Source organism: Heloderma suspectum, chromosome 1 (genome assembly GCF_057233095.1).
Source record: "Heloderma suspectum isolate Gila_16-S chromosome 1, 16-S_ref, whole genome shotgun sequence".
In the NCBI taxonomy this organism is placed as follows: domain Eukaryota; kingdom Metazoa; phylum Chordata; class Lepidosauria; order Squamata; family Helodermatidae; genus Heloderma; species Heloderma suspectum.
Genome location: NC_139458.1, coordinates 291,843,687 through 291,865,397, shown reverse-complemented (window position 1 = coordinate 291,865,397; position 21,711 = coordinate 291,843,687). Strand labels below are relative to the sequence as shown.

Genomic DNA, 21,711 nt, shown 5'->3' with positions numbered 1-21,711 from the left:
CTGTTTTGATCTGTTAACCATATCTTTTTGATGAGATTCCATGCTGGTCCCCATTTTGATTGCCAATGCAGGCATTAATTCCAACAGCAGTTGATGTTGTTATTGAGTTTTCATTTATATTGGTTGTGACAAATTATGTAAAGCACTTTATATCCAGAATGCAAAATGTTGCCATTTTCCAGTCTGGAAAAAAAAGGCTCTTTCAAGAAAATTATAAGCTATCGGGCTCTGAGCAAAAGGAAGTTCAGGATTCCCATCATGCAGTAGGCTGCCACTCAGCACTGGATGCAGTTTATTGACAGCTTGAAAATTTGTGAAACATGTATTTTTAGAAATGTACTATATAGGTATGATGATGCATGACTCCTTTCTATGTTTTATTGGCTTTATGTCACCTAATTCATAAGAAACGAAAACATATTGTTTGCAAGAGTGCCAACCTTCTCCGTTTTGGATAATGAAAAAGACAGTTTAAAAAGTCAATATGTCAGCAGTTTAAAGGCACTGAATTTATGGGGATATAACAAGCAATATATTTAGCTGATTAAAAAGCGAATACATTTCCAACGCCTCTTCCCACTTTAATATATATGTATATATCTATACATATTTTGCACCAGGGAGATCTGAAATACACATACCAAGGGACGGTGCTGTGTGTTTCTTTACAGCATTATGTCTCATGTTGCCAAGTCGCCATAAAGTATAAACAATTCAGGACCATAGTTTTTACTAATACTTCACATGTGTGCAAATTATCACATTTCTAGTGTTTTTGTTCATTTATGGGTTTTCAGCCTGCCTCTCAGGGCACAGCCTTCCCAAGGCAGCACACAAAAGTGATAAAACAATTAAACATATTATAAGAATTATAATCATCTGAAAACAGCAGGGGTTAAAAACCCTTGCATACCACACTTCAGCTAAGTCAGCCTGAAACAAAAATGTCTTCAGAGTCCATTTAAATGCCAAAAGAGGTGGGGCCATACATACCTCTGTAAGGAAAGAATTCTAGACGTGTGGGGCCATTGCTAAGAAGGCCCTCTCTCTGATACCCACCAGCCTGATGGACCTTACTGTGGGTCAGAGAGTAGTCCACTAAGGCTGATTGTAAGGTCCAAGAAGGACGATATGGATCCAAAATGGTTCCAAACTGTTTAGGGCTTTAAAGGTTAAAATCAGCAGTTTAAATTGAACTTGGTAACAAATCAGCGACCAGTGCAACCATATCATGTGCTCCCAATGCCTGATCTCCACGCGCATTCTAGGAGCTCCATTCTGTACCAGCTGTACTTAGGGATGGCATGGCAGAGAATTCCACCATGGACCCCAGTGAGGCCAGATTCTAAATGATCCAGCCCCCCGGAGTCCGTGGCAGAACAGAACACTTACCTCTCCGCCTCCCTGCGGAATCATCTTCAGCCGGATCCTCTGGCTCCGGAGTGCCAGTGATATGGCCGCCATGCCGTATCACTGGCTGAAGGGGATTGACTGCAGATACAAATGGTGTCCAGGACTCCATTTGCGGCTATAAAGGTCTTAATTTAAGGTAAATGCAGCCGTAAATGGCTGCATTTAGCTTGAACTAAGACCTTTACGGTTGCAAATGGTGTCCTGGACGCCATTTGCGTCCCTGCTTTTTTTCCACGCAATAGGCTATGTAGGGATGTACGAAAGTAACTTACCTGTTCACGGATTCTGTTTGTGGTGGGGGGGGCACTCTGTCCCTCTCCCCGGAATCCTTGACGGGGGGGGAGGTGATCCGGTCCTCCCCCTGGGAATCCTGCCTGGCCGGCTCTGCTCTGCGACGGGGCGGCGGCTCCGCGGAGCAGCCAGCCAGGGCTGTCCGCAGCCGGAGTTCCGGCCACGGACGGGCTGCTGCGGATGCAAATGGCGGCCGCCATAGCAGCAGCCATTTGCATCCCTTCAGGCTGCCATGATAGGCTATGTAAGTCTTTACGTAGCCTATCACGGCATGCCCCCCCAAAAAAAACGGTGTACGCAAATGGCAGCGGCTACGGCGGCTGCCATTTGCGTTCCCTATTTTTTGCCGTTCTAGCCTACGTAAATATTTACGTAGGCAATTACGGCAAAAAAAAAAGGGAACCGCAAATAGCATAGTGGGCGCTATTTGCGTTTCTTTTTTTCGCCGTAAAAGCCTACATAAATATTTACATAGGATAAAACGGCGAAAAAAAAAAGAATGCAAATAGCACCCACTACGCTATTTGCGGTTCCCTTTTTTTCACCGTAATTGCCTATGTAAATATTTATGTAGGCTTTTATGGCGAAAAAAAAAGAAACGCAAATGGCGCCCAGTATGCTATTTGCGGTTCCCTTTTTTTTTCGCCGTAATTGCCTACGTAAATATTTACATAGGCTAGAACGGTGAAAAATAGGGAACGCAAATGGCGGCAGTCATAGCCACCGCCATTTGCGTATGCTGGGTTTTTTTTTTAATTGTCTTGCCGTGATAGGCTACGTAAAGACTTACGTAGCCTATCACGGCAAAGACCAGAATGCAAATGGCGGCCGTGGCAGCTGGTCAAAAGCCCAGCTGCTGCTGCCGCCGCTGAAGCTGTCCCTGGAGCCACCACCATCCGGAACATCTGCCCCAGGTAAGTCTCATCCCGGGGGGAATCCGCGGGGGGGCGGGGGGCCAGGCCTTTCTGCCACGGATTTTTGGGGGGCAAATACCAGTGCATTCGGCCTCACTGAAATCTGTGGCGAAATTCTCCACCATCCCTAAGGCTACGCAAATATTTGCATAGCCTATCATGTAAAACAGGGTCACAAATGGCATAGTGTTTTTCACGTGATAGGCTATGCCTGCAGTCAATCCCCTTCAGCCAGCGATATGGCATGGCGACTGTATTGCTGGTGCTTCGGAGCCGGCTGGCAGCTCTGCGGAATTGCTGGCCGAAGTGGAGCTGGCCGAAGTGGATTCCGGGGGGAGGAACGGATCACCTCCCCCCCACGTGTGGATTCCCCATGGTCCAGCAGGTAAGGAATCCGCCCATCCCTAGCTGTACCATATTAGTGGGCAGAGAAATTTGGGGGACCATTCTCCAATTTTCTACAAGTTCTCAGGGGTGGGGCTCTAGCAGTAGCATGGCTTCTTCTTTTAAAAACTGTGTTGGCAACCTGGCCACCATTTTGTAGTTTCCACAATGACTGGATGTAATATTGTTCCTTGAGGCCATGATGGGGGAGTGAGGGTGGGTGGAAGAGTGGCTGCCACACAAACATTGTGGAGAACATTCAGAAGAAATTCTGCAAAGTGGTCTTTTTCTAAGGGGAGGCAGGTAAGAAAAAGGAAAATCTCAGAAAATTTCTCAATCTTCTGAGAAATGTTGGCTCAGTTCTAATTTCATTAGAATGTTAATGTTTCTATTAAAAAAACACTTAAAGTACGAAGTGTTTCCTTCATAAGAATAGGAAAGAAAGGGGCAAATTGTTTACTATCCATACACGTAGCTAGGACAGCAGCTAAGATTGTTATGTCAAGTGTACTTTGGTTACCAACCAAGACTAATCAAATATATTGAAAGTGATTAAGACTCTAACTTAAATCCACAAACCAAGAGAAAGTTTGGAGGTGGCAATTAATCCTACAGTGCATAGCCACAGTGGGAAGTCATTCTTGATGTGGAGAAGTTTCTTCCTGGTGCACATAGGTACCGAAAGTATAACCCTTATCTATGTATTTCCATATTTTTGGAGCTCAAAAGAGACACAGTGTCTTTAAGTGTGTATTGCAGAGCTTATTTTCCTTATCTGTCTCATCATAATGATTTCACAGTGGTTCTATGCTAATACTTTTCTCCAGCAGGCCGTTATACTGCAGCAGTATACTGCAAAGAGGAAACAAAAATAAATAAGAAAAAGTTTTGTGCAAAGTCAGATTTAGAGTAGATGAAGTAATGAGTCCAACTTAGAAAGTCCAACTTAGATGGAAGTCCAACTTAGAAAAACTCGTTTCCTTTGTCAGTGGATATCAGTACACTTGTGGGTCTAGATCTCAGAAATAAGTTTTATTGGAAATAGAAGAGTCTTTCTAAACAGCAATAATGCTTTCTTAAAATCTTGGACAGCCACAGTAAACAAGCTTCCAAGTACTAGAATAAGAATATAAAAACATAAGAAGAGTTCCATTGGAGCAAACCACTGATCCATCTGACCATCTCATCCAGCATTCTGAATTCACAATGGCCAACTCAGGATGGGGGGGAAACTCATTCAGTTCACATTTTAATACAAATTTACCTAATTTTGCCCTTTTGAACCAAGAAGTGAACCAAAACTCAGTTATGCTTTGACATTTACATTTCACCTAATTTTGCAATTTTCCAATCAAAAAATCCATACAGACATTTGTATATTAGGGGAAGTCATACAAAAATGCATATATTAATACAAATAACATTAAAATGCTTGCGAATTGTGTATATTAGCCTAAAAGGCATACAGAAAGCATTTCTCTCAAAGTTTTTTTCCCTTCAAAGTTAAGACTGGGAAAATTCTCAAACTTTGGGATGAACTGAATTGGAAAAATGAGGAATAGGGGGGCGGGGATGAAATTGACAGATTAGGGATGGCAGAGAATTCCGCCATGGATCTTGGTGAGGCCGAATGCCAGTGCATTCGGTAGGGATGTCAGAGAATTTCACCATGAATCTTGGGGAGGCCGAATGCCAGCGCATTCAGCCCCCCGAAATTGGTGGCGAAACGGTCTGCCACCCCCCACCCCCCCGGGACGGGACTTACCTTCGGCGAATGTTCCTGGCGGCGGCAGCAGCTCCGGCGGCAGTGCGGCGGCTGCAGCGGCCAGTCTTCCGACCGGCTGCCACCTCTGCCATTTCCAAGTTTAAAAAAAAAAGTGATAGGCTACGTAAAGATTTATGTAGCCTATCACAGCTAAATTTTAAAAAACACCGTAATAGGCTACGTAAATGTTTACGTAGCCTATCATGGGTGAGTAAAAAAAAAACATAAAACGCGCGTACCTTATTTTGGCACGTCTTAGTCTACGTAAACTTTTACGTAGACTACGGCGAAAATAAGGGGAACGCAAATAGCATAGCGTCTACGCTATTTGCGTTCTTATTTTCGCCGTAGTCTACGAAAATGTTTACATAGACTAAGACTTGCCAAAACAAGGAACGCAAATTTGCGTACGTGCGTGGTTGTTTGTTTTACTCAGCCGTGATAGGCTACATAAACATTTACGCAGCCTATCACGGCTGACTGCAGGGACACAAACGGCAGCGGCTACGGCCGCCGCCATTTGCGGACCCGGCTGGCCAGGATTCGGGGGGAGGGATGGAGTGCCTCCCCCCCGGCCAGAATTTCGGGGGGGAGGGACGGAGCGCCTCCCCCCCAGCCAGAATTTCGGGGGGAGGGACGGAGCGCCTCCCCCCACCTTGAATCAATTTCGTTAAAAGGTAAGTGACTTTCGTACATCCCTAGCATTCGGCCCCCCAAACTCCATGGCGGAACTCCGTGGCGGAACAGCCTGCCACCGCCCCGCCACCCCGCGGATCCCCCTCGGGATGAGACTTACCTGGGGCGGATCTTCCGGGCAGTGGCGGCTTTGGTGGTGGCGGCTGCGGCAGCCGGTCTTCTGACCGGCTGCCGCCGCCGCCATTTCCAGTGTTAAAAAAAAAAGACGTGATAGGCTTCGTAAAGATTTACGTAGCCTATCATGGGTAGGTTAAAAAAAACGACGTGATAGGCTACGTAAATCTTTACGTAGCCTATCATGTCTGACTTAATAAAAAAAAAAAGCACGTACGCAAATGGCAGCGGCTACGGCTGCCGCCATTTGCGTTCCTTATTTTGGCCCGTCTTAGTCTACGTAAATATTTACATAGACTAAGATGGCGAAAATAAGGGGGAACGCAAATAGCAAGACTAAGACGGGCCAAAATAAGGAACACAAATGGCGGCGGCCATAGCCGCAGCCATTTGTGTACGTGCGTTTGTTTGTTTTTTAAGTCAGACGTGATAGGCTACGTAAAGATTTATGTAGCCTATCACGGCTGACTACAGGGATGCAAACGGCGGCACCTATGGCCACCGCCATTTGCGTCCCTGCTAGCCAGCAGCCGGATGTCCAGCTGCTGGTGGAGCCGGCCGGCGGCTCTGCAGAATCCCCACGGAGTGGAGCCAGCCGGCCAGAATTCCAGGGGGAGGGACGGAGTGCCTCCCCCCACCCCAGCGGAACCCGGCGGAGCCAGGTAAGGCCAATTTCGTACATCCATATGACAGATTCACCCTTCCTTACAGCCAACTATGTCCTGCTTGAAAGCTCTGGGCAGCTTTCAAGCAGGACACAGAAGAAACAGCCCTCCCCTACTCTTTGTCTCCACCACCTGGTATTCAGGGTCATTCTAGAACACAAACTGGACGCAAGGACTGTGCTCATCCAATGTGGTTCTGCACATGCAAGCAGATTCCTTATTTCCAGTTGCAGACAGAGCAAGAGCTAGGGATGTGCTTTCACTTTTTAGCAAGCTTGCTGAAGATTCCATGTTGAGATTCCATCGCAAAGCTCATTCTGACTTGAGTCTGTATCGGATTGCAAGATTTGTTTTTTCTTTTTCGCATAAAAATCCATGCGTATTGTGTGTATAATTACAAATGTACATGTCAATTGTGCACATCTTTGAAATGTATGTGTTCTTCTCCCATTGATTAAAGTGTAGTTGTGCACGTTTTTCAAAAGTATGCATTTTTCATGCACATTTTTCAACGTACGCATGCTGTTGAGCACGTTTTTTCTGGTCCATGAATCATGCTGCAAGATCGGAAATGTACAAACTTCAGCTGCAGACTGTGCCTGAATCTGTGTTCATTCCAGAATGTGCGAAGTGGGTAAATCCTGATCAAAAAGAAACTGATTTTTTTCCCCTCATACATCCCTAGCAACAGCCCTGTGTTATTGGGCCATTTTATCTACTGAGGCTGTACCACATCTGCAGGACTCAGTCAGGATTGCTTTCAAGAAGTATAACCAGATAGTGCTGACAGACAAAGTCATGCCAGGAAGGAAAGTGAATCTGTTTTTGAATAGTGTTTTACTAAATGCAAAATGTTCATAATATATACTCAGAGCTCTTGTTTGTCAATTGAAGGTCCATTTTGTTAGAGGTATATCTCACATAGTAATGAGAGTACTTTCTGAAACTAAATTATTGTACCAGGCCAGCTTGTTTTTGCAATTCTCTAAGGAAATATAGCCTGATTTATCCCTAATGCGTTAGCAGTATCTGGAAAGGATAAACCTTTTCCCTTCTGGCTTGTCATCAGCCTATGAACTAGGTATTATAGATCCACATTCAGCACTTTAAGGTGGAATAAGTTGCTATTGTGCTGTCTGGCAAATACAGGGGTATGAATGTCTGGCTGATAATAAGCTGTTCTATTCCAGATAATGAGTGCAGGAGCAAATTCATTCAAAAGCAGATACACACATGATTTTTCAGTGTGTTTGTACTGTATAGGATTTGTTCATGGTTGCTGTAGTTTTAAAATTCTGGGAAATGAAAAGAGAAACTCAGTCAGACTGATTCTGAACACATACATTGAGCATCAAGAACTGAAATCAAAGGGATCCAATAAGCACGCTATACATAATGAAATCAGACAGGTGAGGCCATACAGCTGATGGACTGTACATCAGGACTGCAATATAGTTCACAAGCATTTCTGGCAACTTAAGCATAATGTAAACGTCATAAGCTTAAGAGTGCATGTATTGTGTCTCTGGAATGGCAGGGGGGTATTCTCAAGAGCAGATGAACAGCAGTACTGACACAAGCTTCCCTACCACCTGATTTGGGAGAGCACATGCACGGTGATGCTTCTCCCCATTGCCACCCCATGCACCACATCTTCAGGTACCAGCGATCTCCCAGGACACACTCCCACACTGCCTGGTTCTGAGGAAGGACCTCCTCAGAGCGAGGCATTTGGGCTCTCACAAGAGCCATGTGGACCTCTTTCTTTGGCTGATGCAGATATTCTCAGAACGAGGCAGAGGGTGGGTGGCTGCTCCGGAGAGCCCAGACAGCTGCTCTCCTGCTGCAGCCTTGTCCGCAGTGGGAAAGCAGAACCAGTGAGGCTCTCCAGAGCTGCCACCCACCCAGTGACACTACAGCAGGTGCTCTGGGTAGGGATGGACGAAAGGGACTTACCTGGTCCCGCAGCTTGCTTCGCGGTGGGGGGGAGGCGCTTTGGTTCCCCCCCCGAAGTTCAGGCGAGGGGGGGAGGCGCCCCACCTCGCCCGGCCAAAATTCAGGCCAGGGAGGAGGCGCCCCATCCCTCGCCGCCAAAATTCAGGCCGGGGAGGAACACCCCGTCTACCCGGCCGCGAAAAAAAAAAGGAAAGTAAAAAAAACACACACACACACCCATGATAGGCTACGTAACGATTTACGTAGCCTATCACGGCTAGATTTCCAAAGTCAGCCATGATAGGCTATGTAAATCTTTACGTAGCCTATCACGGCTGACTTTGAAAAAAAAAAAGTGCGTACGCAAATGAAGCCATTTGCGTTCCTTAGTTTGGCACGTCTAGTCTACGTAAAGATTTACGTAGACTACAGTGAAAATAAGGGAACGTTATTTGCGTTGCCCTTATTTTCGCCATAGTCTACGTAAATCTTCACATAGACTAGACGTGCCAAATTAAGCAATGCAAATGGCGGTGCCCCATGGGTGCCGCCATTTGCATACGCGCTTTTTTTTTTCAAAGTCACCCGTGATAGGCTACGTGACGATTTACATAGCCTATCACGGCTGACTTTGGAAATCTAGCCATGATAGGATACGTAAATCGTTATGTAGCCTATCACGGGTGTGTGTTGTTGTTGTTTTATTTTCCTTTTTTATTTTGCAATTGCGGCGGCGGCAGCCGGTCAGAAGACCGGCCGCCGCTGCCACCCCCGCCGAACCGCCGCTGGGACCCGCCACCGAGAGGGACATTCGCACAAGGTAAGTCCCATCCCGGGGGGGGGCGGGGGGCTGGCGGAGAATTTCACCACCAATTTCAGGGGGCCAAATGCGTTGGCATTCGGCCTCCCGGAGATTCGTGGAGAAATTCTCCGCCATCTCTAGCTCTGGGTAGGCACTAGCTCCAGAGGGACTCACCCACCCACCCAATTCTAGCACTATGGTAAATGCTGCAGTGGCAGAACAGCTGCCAGAGCTTTCTGGAGCACCCACTGTCTTGCAGAGAAGGGGGAACTGCTGGTGGATAGGGGGAGTACACAATTTGCCACTTCCCCCATGCCACCAGTTGAGGTGAGGGATTCACTCCCTAGTCCTGCTGAACAGGCTTTAGCAATGCATAGTGCAGAGGAGGAGGTGGTGGGTCCTGTTGACCACTTTGTTAAAAGGCTCATATGATGTTCTGCTACTGTCTAAAGAAACAGATCCCCAGGTGTGTTTCTACAAAGTGTTATTACAGGATGATGACATACTTTAAAATATTAATAATACCTGCAGTGTAATATCTTTCATTCCATAGATCACAGTGATTTTTATTCCCTGACATGGATCAAACTTGTTTCCATTTTGTCATCGTCACTGAATAAGAGACCAAATTGCAGCCTTTCCCCCGTATTTCATCTGCCCATAAACCACCCTCTTGGCTTATTACACCAATACGGTCTCTGAATTTTTCGAAACTGACTGTCTTTGGCGTTTAACTCATCTGTCACAGGAGCTGCCTCTAAATCAAGTTGCAGGAAGTTTTTAAACTGCAATGACATCACAAAAATCACCATGAAGTGCTCCTACTACATGTAGGGATGTACGAAAGTCACTTACCTGTAAGAAAATTTGATTCGCGGTGGGGGGGAGGCGCTCCGTCCCTCCCCCCTGAAATTTTGGCCGGGGGGGAGGTGCTCCGTCCCTCCACCCCGAATCCTGTAGCCACTGCCGTTAGCATCCCTGCAGTCAGCCGTGATAGGCTACGTAAATGTTTACGTAGCCTATCACGGCTGAGTAAAAAAACCCCAAAAAAACCCTGTGCGTACGCAAATGGCGGCGCCCATGGGTGCTCCCATTTGTGTTCCTTATTTTGACATGTCTAGTCTATGTAAACATTTACGTAGACTATGGCGAAAATAAGGGGAACGCAAATAGCGTAGACTTAAATGTTTACGTAGACTAGACGTGCCAAAATAAGGAACGCAAATGGCGGCTCCGATGGGCGCCGCCATTTGCGTACGCGCGGTTTTTTGTTTTTGTTTTTTACTCAGCCGTGATAGGCTACGTAAACATTTACGTAGCCTATCATGGTATTTTTTAAAAATCTAGCCGTGATAGGCTACGTAAATCTATACGTAGCCTATCACATTTTTATTATTGTTGTTGTTGCTTTACTGGAAATGGTGGCGGCAGCTGGTCGGAAGACTGGCCGCCGCAGCCGCCGAACCGCCGCCGCCGCCTCCAGGAGGATTCGCCCAAGGTAAGTCCCGTCCCGAAGGGGGCGGGGGGGCAGACCGTTTCGCCACCAATTTCGGGGGGCCAAATGCGCTGGCATTCGGCCTCCCCGAGATTCGTGGCGAAATTCTCTGACATCCCTAACTACATGTAGTTAAATTTGTTTGTTTAAAACAATAGAGGTGTTTTACAGAGTAGATGATTTCTTCAGTATTTTGATGTAATTTTGTGGGCATTCGACTGAAAACAAAAATAGTCTAGTACAATATTGACACCTTGTGTTTCTATAGCTTCGGGGTTTTTTACTCCATTGCCAAGCCACTATATCGTGCTGAATAACTTATCTTGGGACCTGTACTTAAATAGTGGAAGGAGGTGACTGGGGGGAGAGACATTTCAGGATGGTGTGGGGAGGAGGGAGAGGATCTCCCCCTCCCCCATACTTCAGTCCACATTATTTATCAAAACTAAATTTCTTTCTGGAACCATAGTACTATGCATACGTTACAGTCAATTAAATCTGGTGATTGTTAACATGTGCACACACACATAGTCCCAGGCTACATTGTGACTGTCTGGGAAATTGTGACAGACACCTATATATGACTATGAGCATTAGCCAGTGTATTCCTGCCAAGATGGCAAATATATATCAGGGCTGAACCAAAACAGCTCCCAAACTTTCTAGCCCTATTTGCAGGATTAGAATAGGAGCATCCCTTTCACTAATTCTTCAGGAGGGCTCAAAAGGGATGACAGTACAGCTATGCTCTCCCCTGCCACCCCCCACACACATTCAGGTTCTACTCTTCACTACTTAGTATTTAAATGGTGATACAATGGCCCTTACTATAAGTGTTTTGGAGCCGCCGCCCCCCCCCCCTTTAAAGGAACTGGTGAGTTGCCACAGAGGTAATCAGATTTGACTATGTGATTATGTCACTGAAGGAAAATGAAGCTACTCCAGAGTGAGGGCAATGCTTGCTGTATAGATATTGCCCTCACTTTGAATTAGCTTCATTTGCCCTCAGCAGGGAGGCAAAGACTCTGAACCGGCTCAAAAGATGTAGGCTTTTTGATGGCTTTTCAGCTTCAAATGTTTGGCACAGCCCTAGCATATATGTATTTTCAGACATTGACAAAATGGATCTAGGATTGTTGAAATTCATTAGAGTTTACCACACTTTGGACATTTGCTGTAATATTTATGGTAGTGGTGATATGAGTTGAATGAATGGCTCAGATACATAACAACTGGCCGTTGAACACATTCATCACACCTCATGGAGAATATGCATATAATTTGTCCATAAAGGGGGAATTATGCACATTTCCCAGTCAATATGCATCAACATTTCCCAACCTGATGCCCTCCAAATGTTTTGGACTTCAACTCTCATCAGCTGCAGCCAGCATGGCCAATGGTCAGGAGGAATGGTGAGAGTTGCAGTCTGAAAAAACAGGAGGGTACCACATTAGGGAAAGTTGAATGGATTCACACACCCCCAACACACACATATACCCCATCCATCCATTCACACAGATGAGCAGCAGGGAAACAACTGAGCAGTGGGTGAGGGGTGTGGCTAAAGAGTCCCACTGCACAGCTGATCAGCAGGGAACAGCTGAGGAGTATGCTGCCCAGCCCCACTTTCCCCACTGTTTGGCTGTTGCCCACTAATCAGCTGAGCAAATCAATGGGAATCATAAGTCTTTCCTCCCACAAAAATCAGTGAAGATCATGACCCATACTTTTTAAAGCTTTTTTCTAAGTTCAGTAGCAGGGTAGGGAAGATTTTCATCAGGACTGCTTAGAGGAGAGATCAGCTAAAACTTCTCTTTCCCCCACCCCTCGCAATCTCCCCATGCTACTCAGAGGACCAGCAGGGAACAGCTGAGCAGTGGGTGAAAAGGAGGCTACAGCCAGTCCCTCTTTTTCCCACTGTTTAGCTGATTGGCAGCCAGGAGAAGATGGTGCAGCAGGCTGCATAAAATTAGGCTGCAGCAGTGGATTTTCCACCTCTGCACTAGAGATAAAACAAATGCTGTTTCCTGGAGAGTATGCATGTTGCCCAGAAAAATCATGCAAGGCAGTCAAGATGTTCACATTCTCCAAGGCCTGTTGGAGACTGTTTGTTGACCAGGAAATATGCACACTTCCCTCATCGTGGACAGATTGTGTTAGGGATGTACGAAACACCTACCTGGCTCCGTGCCGGGCAATCCACGGTGAGGGGGAGGCGCTCCGTCCCTCCCACCAGAATCCTCGATGGGGGGGACGCAATCCGGTCCTCCCCCCCAGAATCCTGCCTGGCCGGCTCCCCTCCGCGGCCAAGCTGCGGAGCCACCGGCCGACTCCAGCCACCCGCAGCCAGACATCCGGCCGCTGGGGAGCCCTGCAGGGACACAAATGGCGGCTGTCGTAGCCACCACCATTTGCGTTCCTGTATTGAGCCATGATAGGCTACGTAAATATTTACATAGCCTATCATGGCAGGGGGGAAAAACCCAGCGTATGCAAATGGCGGTAGTAGGGGACTCCATTTGTGTTCCCGTTTATCCGTGATAGGCTACGTAAATATTTACATAGCCTATCACGGATAAAACGGGAACGCAAATGGCATAGGGGACACCATTTGCATCCCTGCTTTAGCCATGATAGGCTACGTAAATATTTACGTAGCCTATCACGGGCTACCATAGGGACACAAATGGCGTCCCCTACTCAGGATGCCATTTGCGTCCGCACCAGCCTGGCAGTGGCTGGAGGCCCCGCTACAGGTTGACACGGCTAGTGGCTCCGCGACCTGGCCGTCGAGTGGACCCAGCCGGGCAGGATTCCGGGGGGGAGGAACGGATTGCCTCCCCCCCTGTCGATGAACCCAGCAGAGCCAGGTAAGCGGGGTTTCGTACACCCCTACAGCGTATTGCCATTTGGCAGGCATATGGAGCCAGTGTGCAGCTCTGCGGGATCGCCATGGGCAGGAGCCAGCTCCATTGAATTCTGGAGGGAGGCAGAGGTAAGTGGTGCTGCTCCGCCGCGGACTCTGGAGGACCTCATTGGGGTCCGCAGTGGATTTCTCCACCATCCCTACTCTCAGCTGCACTGTTTTTGGATCCCAGTGGAAGGCTGCATATCTTACAAGGTTGTACAATCTTAGAAGAGGCGCGGCTCTGAGGGGGCGTGGCTGTGACTGTCACAAAGGGACCCTGCACTTCTGGATTTGCCACTACACTACTGGGCATGGGTAATGTGTACAGTGCCCAGTTTGCTATGCCCATTAGCCACTCAGCTTACAATACTCTAAGATATATGTGCCAAAATCACAAACCCCTTTATTTAGAGGGGGAATTGCTGTATTATAATGGTTAAGAAGTACAAGAATGAAATGCTCATAAAACACACTTTTTCTTTGCAGTTCAGCCTCAGACATATACATAGGGATGTCAGAGAATTCCGCCACGGATCTTGGTGAAGCCGAATGCCAGTGCATTCGGCCCCCCAAACTCCATAGCGGAACGAAGCCCCCCGCCCCCCCACCCTGCAAATTGGGTCCGGAACGGAGCACCTAACTGCTGCCATCCGCGCTGACTTGCAAACGGCACCTGTGGCTGCCATTCGCTTCTTCCATATAGCCATGATAGACTACGTAAATACGTAGCGTATCACAGCTTAACTAAAGGAACGCAAATGGTGGCGGCTACAGCAGCCGCCATTTGCGTTCCCTTTTTTTTGCCATTTTAGCCTATGTAAATATTTACGTAGGCTATTACGGCGGGGGGGGGGGGAAAGGGAACGCAAATGGCGGCCACTACGCCATTTGCGTTCCCTTTTTTTTTTGCCGTAATAACCTACGTAAATGTTTACGTAGGCTAAAATGGCAAAAAAAAAGGGAACGCAAATGGCGGCCGCCATAGCCACCGCCATTTGCATCTGCTGTTTGGGGGGTTTTGCCGTGATAGGCTACGTAAATATTTACATAGCCTATCACGGCAAAATACAACGACGCAAATGGCAGCGGCTATGGCTGCCGCCATTTGCTCCCTGCAGGCTGCCCAGCGGCCAGATGTCCGGCTGTGGGCGGCCCTGGCTGGCGGCTCTGCGGAATGTAGAGATGTACGAAAGTTCCGCCACGGATCTCGGGGAGGCCGAATGCCAGCGCATTCGGCCCCCCGAAATCGGTGGCGGAACGGCCCGCCACCCCCCTGGGACGGGACTTACCTGGGGTGGATCTTCCTGGCGGCGATGGCTCCGGCGGCGGCTGCGGTGGCCGGTCTTCCGACCGGCTGCCACCGCCGCCATTTCTAGGTTAAAAAAAAAAGTGATAGGCTACGTAAAGATTTACGTAGCCTGTCACGGCTAGATTTTAAAAAAACTTGGTGATAGGCTATGTAAATGCTTATGTAGCCTATCACGGCTGATTAAAAAACAACAACGTGCGTACGCAAATGGCGGCGCCCATGGCCGCCGCCATTTGCGTTCCTTATTTTGGCACATCTTACTCTACGTAAACATTTACGTAGACTAAGACGGCAAAAATAAGGGGAACGCAAACAGCGTAGACGCTACGCTATTTGCATTCCCCTTATTTTCGCCGTCTCAGTCTACGTAAATGTTTATGTAGACTAAGACATGCCAAAATAAGGAATGCAAATGGTGGCAGCCATGGGCGTCACCATTTGCGTATGCGCGTTTTTTTGTTTTTTGTTTTAATCAGCCGTGATAGGCTATGTAGACATTTACATAGCCTATCACGGCTGACTGCAGGGATGCTAACGGTGGCGGCTACGGCCGCCGCCCTTTGCATCCCTGCTAGCCAGCGGCCGGATGTCCAGCTGCTGGCGGAGCCGGCCGGCAGCTCCACAGAATCGCTGCGGAGCACAGCCGGCCGGCTAGGATTCCAGGGGGGGGAGGAATGGTGCGCCTCCCCCCCAGCAAGGATTCCAGGGGGAGGGACGGAATGCCTCCCCCCGCACCATCAGCATAATCCCGGAAAGGTAAGTACCTTTCGTACTTCCCTAGCGGAATGTCCGTGGAGTGGAGGCGGCCGGAGAAAATTTTGGGGGGAGGGACGGAGCGCCTCCCCCCATCGCGAATGTCCCCCTTCGAAAAGGTAAGTGATTTTTGTACATCCCTACATATACAGCAGCAGGCTCACATTTCCCAAATGGGATGACTTTGCCATTCCTACTACTGATATTAGAAATGGTGCTCATGGGCTACTCACTTGTGCATGTGTTACTGTACTTCTACTTTATGGCCTGCTCAGTCTTGGGCCCACCTGCTGTCTTTTTCCCCACCCCATTATAGCACAAACAGGCAGACACTGGAGCTTTGATTGTGTGGCAGCCGAGTCTCTTCCATGGTTGTACATGAAAGTTTCAGTTACCCAATGGAAAACATGCTGACATAAGGATAGTTATTGTGAAAAGGAAATAGCTTCCAAAATAGCTTCGGCTATTGGGTGGTATAGACATGTAATAAAGAAATAACCCAGTTAAATCTCAGTGTCTGATCTGTAAGCAGCAGTGTACTGCTCTTCTGGGTTTCTAGTTGTGAAATATGTGCCTTGGGGCTTGACAAGGTTATGCTTGACGCTAGGGTGATTCACCATTTCTAGCAGACTGAGTCACCACTACCAGAACGGTGGGCCTGGTTAGGTACTGTGACTAACAAGAAAGGCATGAATTCCTGGAGCACCAAAATAGAACATGAAATACTATAGTGCTGAAAATCTGTAACCTTTACAGAGTGCCAGCTGTCATGCTGTGTGGGAGTTTTGGTTGTTGGTTTTGGTTTTGGGGTGTTGTTGTTTTTTTTGTAGCATGGCTTGTTCACAAGGAACATCTTGCCCCTTTTGTTGAATGTTATCATTATTTCCTTTTTTCTCATTTTAAAGCAGAGGCGGGGTGGGCAGGATAACTAGCTCACAGCAATTCTCATTTATTGCAAATGGCATTTTCACTGAATGAAGGCATATAAGTACAGTAGCTAATATAATGTGGGTTTGCATTTTGCTGACACTCATCCGTAATGGCTTGTCTGGTCAGTGCCATATAGCAGGAAATGTTGATGGTCCCCTGCAAGACAACTGCATTGCCCCTCTCAAGAGTGAATGGTCTCTCCATTTTTTCCCCTGTAAATGTGAGTGGCCTCTTGTATGAAAGAGAGAGACAGAGACACACACACATATGGGGGGGGGGAGAGAGAGAGAGAGAGCATGTGGTCAGACACAACCTTGGGATGGGGGCTCAGTCTGCCTGTTGCATCTAGTCATATACCAGGGGCTGCCCTTCCAGCAGCCTTGCTGATCATAGCTCTGCCAGTTTGTTCCATATAACTAAATAGAAAATACTGAGGACTGAACCTGATTCTATGTTCTGCACAGCCCCACTCTCTCACCTTCATAGCTTCACCCTAAGTAGGGATGTTGGAGAATTTCTCCACGAATCTCCGGGAGGCTGAATGCCAACGCATTCGGCCCCCCGAAATTGGTGGGGAAATTCTCCGACACCCCCCCCCCCCAGGATGGGACTTACCTCGTGCGAATGTCCCTCACAGCGGCGGGTCCCGGCGGCGGTGCGGCGGTGGTGCGGTGGCGGTCGGTCTTCCGCCATCATTTCCAGGTAAAGATTTTCAAAGTCAGCCGTGATAGGCTACGTAAATCTTTACATAGCCTATCACGGCTGATTTTGGGGGTAAAAAAAAGCGCATACGCAAATTATTTTCGCCGTAGTCTACGTAAATCTTTACGTAGACTACCTGTGCCCAAATAAGGAACGCAAATGGCGGCGCCCATGGGTGCCGCCATTTGCGTACGCGCTTTTTCTTTTTTTCAAAGTCAGCCATGTTAGGCTACGTAAAGATTTACGTAGCCTATCACGGCTGACTTTGAATATCTAGCTGTGATAGGCTACGTAAATCTTTATGTAGCCTATCACGTGGGTTTTTTTTAACTTTTTTCTTTTGCGGCCGGAGTGGCGGGGCGCTCCCCCCCGGCCAGAATTTCGGCGGGGAGGGATGGGGCGCCTCCCCCCCAGCCAGAATTTTGGGGGGAGAAATGAAGCGCCTCCCCCCCCGAAAAAAGCTGCGGGACCAGGTAAGGGACTTTCGTCCATCCCTAAGTAATGTTTTATTGCCATGCTAGAGTGTGACAGAAAGCCTGGATATGTATTTATGTATTTATGTATTTATTACATTTATATCCCACCTTTTCCTCCAAGGAGCACAAGGTCGTGTACATGGCCTTTCTCCCCTCTGTGTTATCCTCACAAGAAGCCTGTGAGGTAGGTTAGTCTGAGAGTCAGTGACTGCCCTAAAGTCACCCAGTGAGCTTCATGGCAGAATGGGGGCTTGAACCCAGGTTTCCGTGGTCCCACAACACTCCAACTACTACACCACACTGGCTCTCCATGTAGGTTGTCCCTATATAGTTTGTTATCCACCTCTAGAACTTTATATCTGTTCATCATTTCCATACTTTTAGACATCTGTGCTATTTGGGCTTACGATACACCAATGTGTGAATGTATAGAGATGTTAGAGCTCAGACGGGCACATCCAGTGACTGGAGCAGGAATGTGTTATTCTGAGTAGAGAGAAGGTAGAGGGGAGTGTCTTCTGCACCACTCCATAATGTACACAGGCTCAACACCTTTCGTTAGTTGATTGTGTTTCTGTTAAACTAGTTCAACTGTTTACTTCACCACAACAGAGCAGAGCCTCAGAACTAGGGCTGTGCATAGACCTCCCGCTTTGCTTCAGATGCTGCTTCAGACCTTTCAAAGCAGCCCCACTTCACTTTGGACTGATTTAGACCCCATCCTCTTCACTTCAGATTTGGATCCGAAGCGAGATTCGGATATCTGAATTATTAGGATTTGATGTTTTCCTATTGACTTGCATTGGAAAAGAGAAATGGCCATAACTTTTTCGGTTTTCATAATAACTACATGAAATCTGGGGAATTGTCAGACCCCATGGAGGGAATCCCACCTGCCAAATTTCAGTCAGTTTGTCCCAGTAGTTTTGGTGCTAGGTGCAGGTGAAATTTGATTTTTTCAACAAAAACTCTCAAAGCAAAGACCTATAACTTTTCACTGTTTCCACAGAAGTGCATGAAATTTGGGGAACTGTCAGCTGCCATGAAGGGAATTCCACCTGCCAAGTTTCAGACAGTTCGTCCCAGTAGTTCTTGTGCTAGGCACAGATAAATTTTGCTGTTATCAGAAACTCAAACCAAGGGGCATAAAGGGATAATCGGAGAAGTTTAGTGTTTAAGTGGTGATTACGAGGAGGTCACTGTCCCTAATCTCTGCTGGAGTTTTCTTTGAAGTGCAAATAATTTATTTTTTATTTTATTTATTAAATTTATTAATCGCCCATCTGGCTGGTCACCCAGCCACTCTGGGCGATGTACAGCATATAATAAAACAGTTTAAAACAATAAAATTCTACAATAAAAACATTTTCTAAAATACCCTAACCCATCCCAAATGCCTGCCTGAACAACCACATTTTTAATGCACGGTGGAAGCTCATTAAAGAGGGGGCATGGCGGAGTTCCCTAGGGAGGGAGTTCCACAGAGTGGGAGCCACCGCAGAAAAGGCCCTCTCCCTTGTCCCCACCAGTCTAGCTGTCCTGGCTGATGGGACACAGAGAAGGCCATCCGAGGCTGATCTTGTTAAGCGGCCTGTCTGGTGTTGCTGGAGGTGTTCCTTAAGATAGACTGGGCCGGAACCATATAGGGTTTTAAAGGTCAAAACCAACACCTTGAATTTGGCCCGGAAAACAACTGGTAACCAGTGCAACTCCTTCAGCACTGGAGTGATGTGATCTCGCCAGCGGCTGCCTTTAATCAGGCGAGCTGCCACGTTCTGTACCAGCTGCAGCTTCCGAACCATCTTCAAGGGTAACCCCACATAGAGCGCATTACAGTAGTCTAAATGAAAGGAGACCAGGGCATGTACTACCGATGGGAGCAGATGGTCGAGAAGGAAGGGGCAAAGCTGCTGTATCAGATGGAGTTGATACAGCGCTGTCCAGCTCACAGCTGACACCTGAGCCTCCATGGACAGCTGGGAGTCCAAAATGACCCCCAGGCTGCAGACCTGGCCTTTCAAGGGTAGCCGTACCCCATTCAACACCAGGTCAACATCCCCCAGCCTCCTCTTGTCTCCCACCAAAAGTACCTCGGTCTTGTCAGGGTTCAGCTTCAGCTTATTCCTCCCCATCCAGCCACTCACCGTCTCCAGACATTTGGACAGGGATTCTACAGCCAACCTTGGTGAAGATTTGAACGAGAGGCAGAGCTGCGTGTCATCCGCATATTGATGACACCGCATCCCAAACCTCCTGATGATAGCCCCCTGCAGCTTCACGTGGATGTTAAATAGCATCGGGGAGAGGATGGAACCCTGTGGCACCCCACAAGTGAGGTGGCACCCCAAATAAATAACCCTTCTCCTCTTTCCTATTCAGCTTCACAGTGGATGACCTCAAGCTCTCTTTGGCTGAATGGAATACACATTACTTGGGAAAACAGGCTGGCAAACTCTCAAAGCAAATAATTCACTGATTGCACAGAAGTGCATGAAATCTGGGCAATGGGCAGCCCCAATGCCAAGACCCTGAAGATGCCTCATTTGGGGCTTGCTTTGCCACACAGTGTAGTATTAAATTCAAATAATATATTTTAATGTATGTAGTGCTTTGCCCACTCTGTTTTGAAATGTGGACTGTGTAGTGCTTTGCCACACACTATTTGTTTGTCCACAACACAAGCACACACACACACACACACACAGAGAGAGAGAGAGAGAGAGAGAAGCAACAGAAAAGCAAACACTGAACTACCTACAAGCAAAGGTGTGTGTGGGGAGACTATCTATAATCCTAACAGAAAAGGGTGGGTGGGGTTTTTTTTAGGGAAAAGAGATGAAAAATGGGAAGGGAAGGAATACAGGAATTGAGAAGGGTGGTGGCGGAGGGGAGCCAAGAATAAGGAAAGGAAAGAATATCTGTCTAGACAGACAGACAGACAAAACTAATGGCTGAGAATTGAGAAGTGGGGAGAAGCTAAAGAACAAGGCAAGGCACAGAAAACTAAAGTACTTTTTTTTTAAAAAAAGTTTTTTTAAATAAACAATCAAGAAAAGAATGAAAGGTAACCTGTTAGAGAAGGAGGGGGCAGGGAGAGAGACAAAGGACCAGTCAAGGAAAGGAGGAAACTCAAACTAAATACTTTTTAAATGTTTGGTTTTTTTAAATAAAGAATCTGCAAAAGAAATACAGGGAATAGTTGAATAACTGAAGGAAGAAGAAAGACAAAGCTGCAGTACAAACCACACACACCACAGATCTAGCCAGCTCTCTCTAACAACACGTAAACCACCAACTCCAGCTCTAACCAGTGCACTCTTTCACACAATGAAATGAATGCAGGCTGATCTCTCCAATATATCCAGTCTTCCCCCCCCGCTTCCACCACTGTCATGGATTGACTGATTGGAGACTGCTAGATTATGTTCAGCCCTGATATGGCAACTATAGTTGCCATTCACCAAGGCTCACCATTTCCCCCCTCTCTCCTCCCCCTTCTCCCTCCATTCTCCTCCTTGCCCCCTCCCTGATCTTTCACAAGTTGATACACTGAGAGACAGGCTGTTGGGGAATGGCTTCAGTAACTCCGAGGCAGACTGAGGCACCTCAGCAATGAGCCACTTTGCTTTAGGACGCCTTGGTGCCTTTTCTGATTCTCTTCAGGTCATGCCGAGGCAGCAACCAGCTTTGGTATTCAGGATTCAGACTGGCACAGCCCTACTCAGCCAAATTGTATATGGTGTTGCCTTCTTGGCTTTCCTAAATTATTCAGATGTATTTTGTATGTGTTATCCCCTTCAGTTACATGTTATGAAAAGAATAAAGCATACTAAAAGGAGCTTCCATTCAAAAGACGTGAAAAGAGGACCTTTCTGTAGTTCTTGTGTAACACACTATTACAAAATAGGTAAACACCATTATTATTATTATTATTATTATTATTATTATTATTATTATTTCATTAGAGTGTATTCCAGAGAGCAAGTAAATTGAATATACTATAATGATCAGCTTCCCTATAGGTCTTTTCCATGATTGCCACATTAATCATGTTACATTTCTTAATGGTACTAAAAGAACAACAACAAAAAATCTTTGTGAGGACACAGTGGTCAAATGGCTTGGACTTCCCTCTTGAAAATGCACACATTCATGC

General features: G+C 47.1%; 1 protein-coding gene across 1 annotated transcript in view; it reads left to right on the top strand.

The window, feature by feature from the left end:
* Positions 1–21,711, top strand: part of LOC146359227 (protein eyes shut homolog) — a 187,907-nt gene that overhangs the window by 10,597 nt on the left and 155,599 nt on the right. The window lies entirely within an intron of this gene.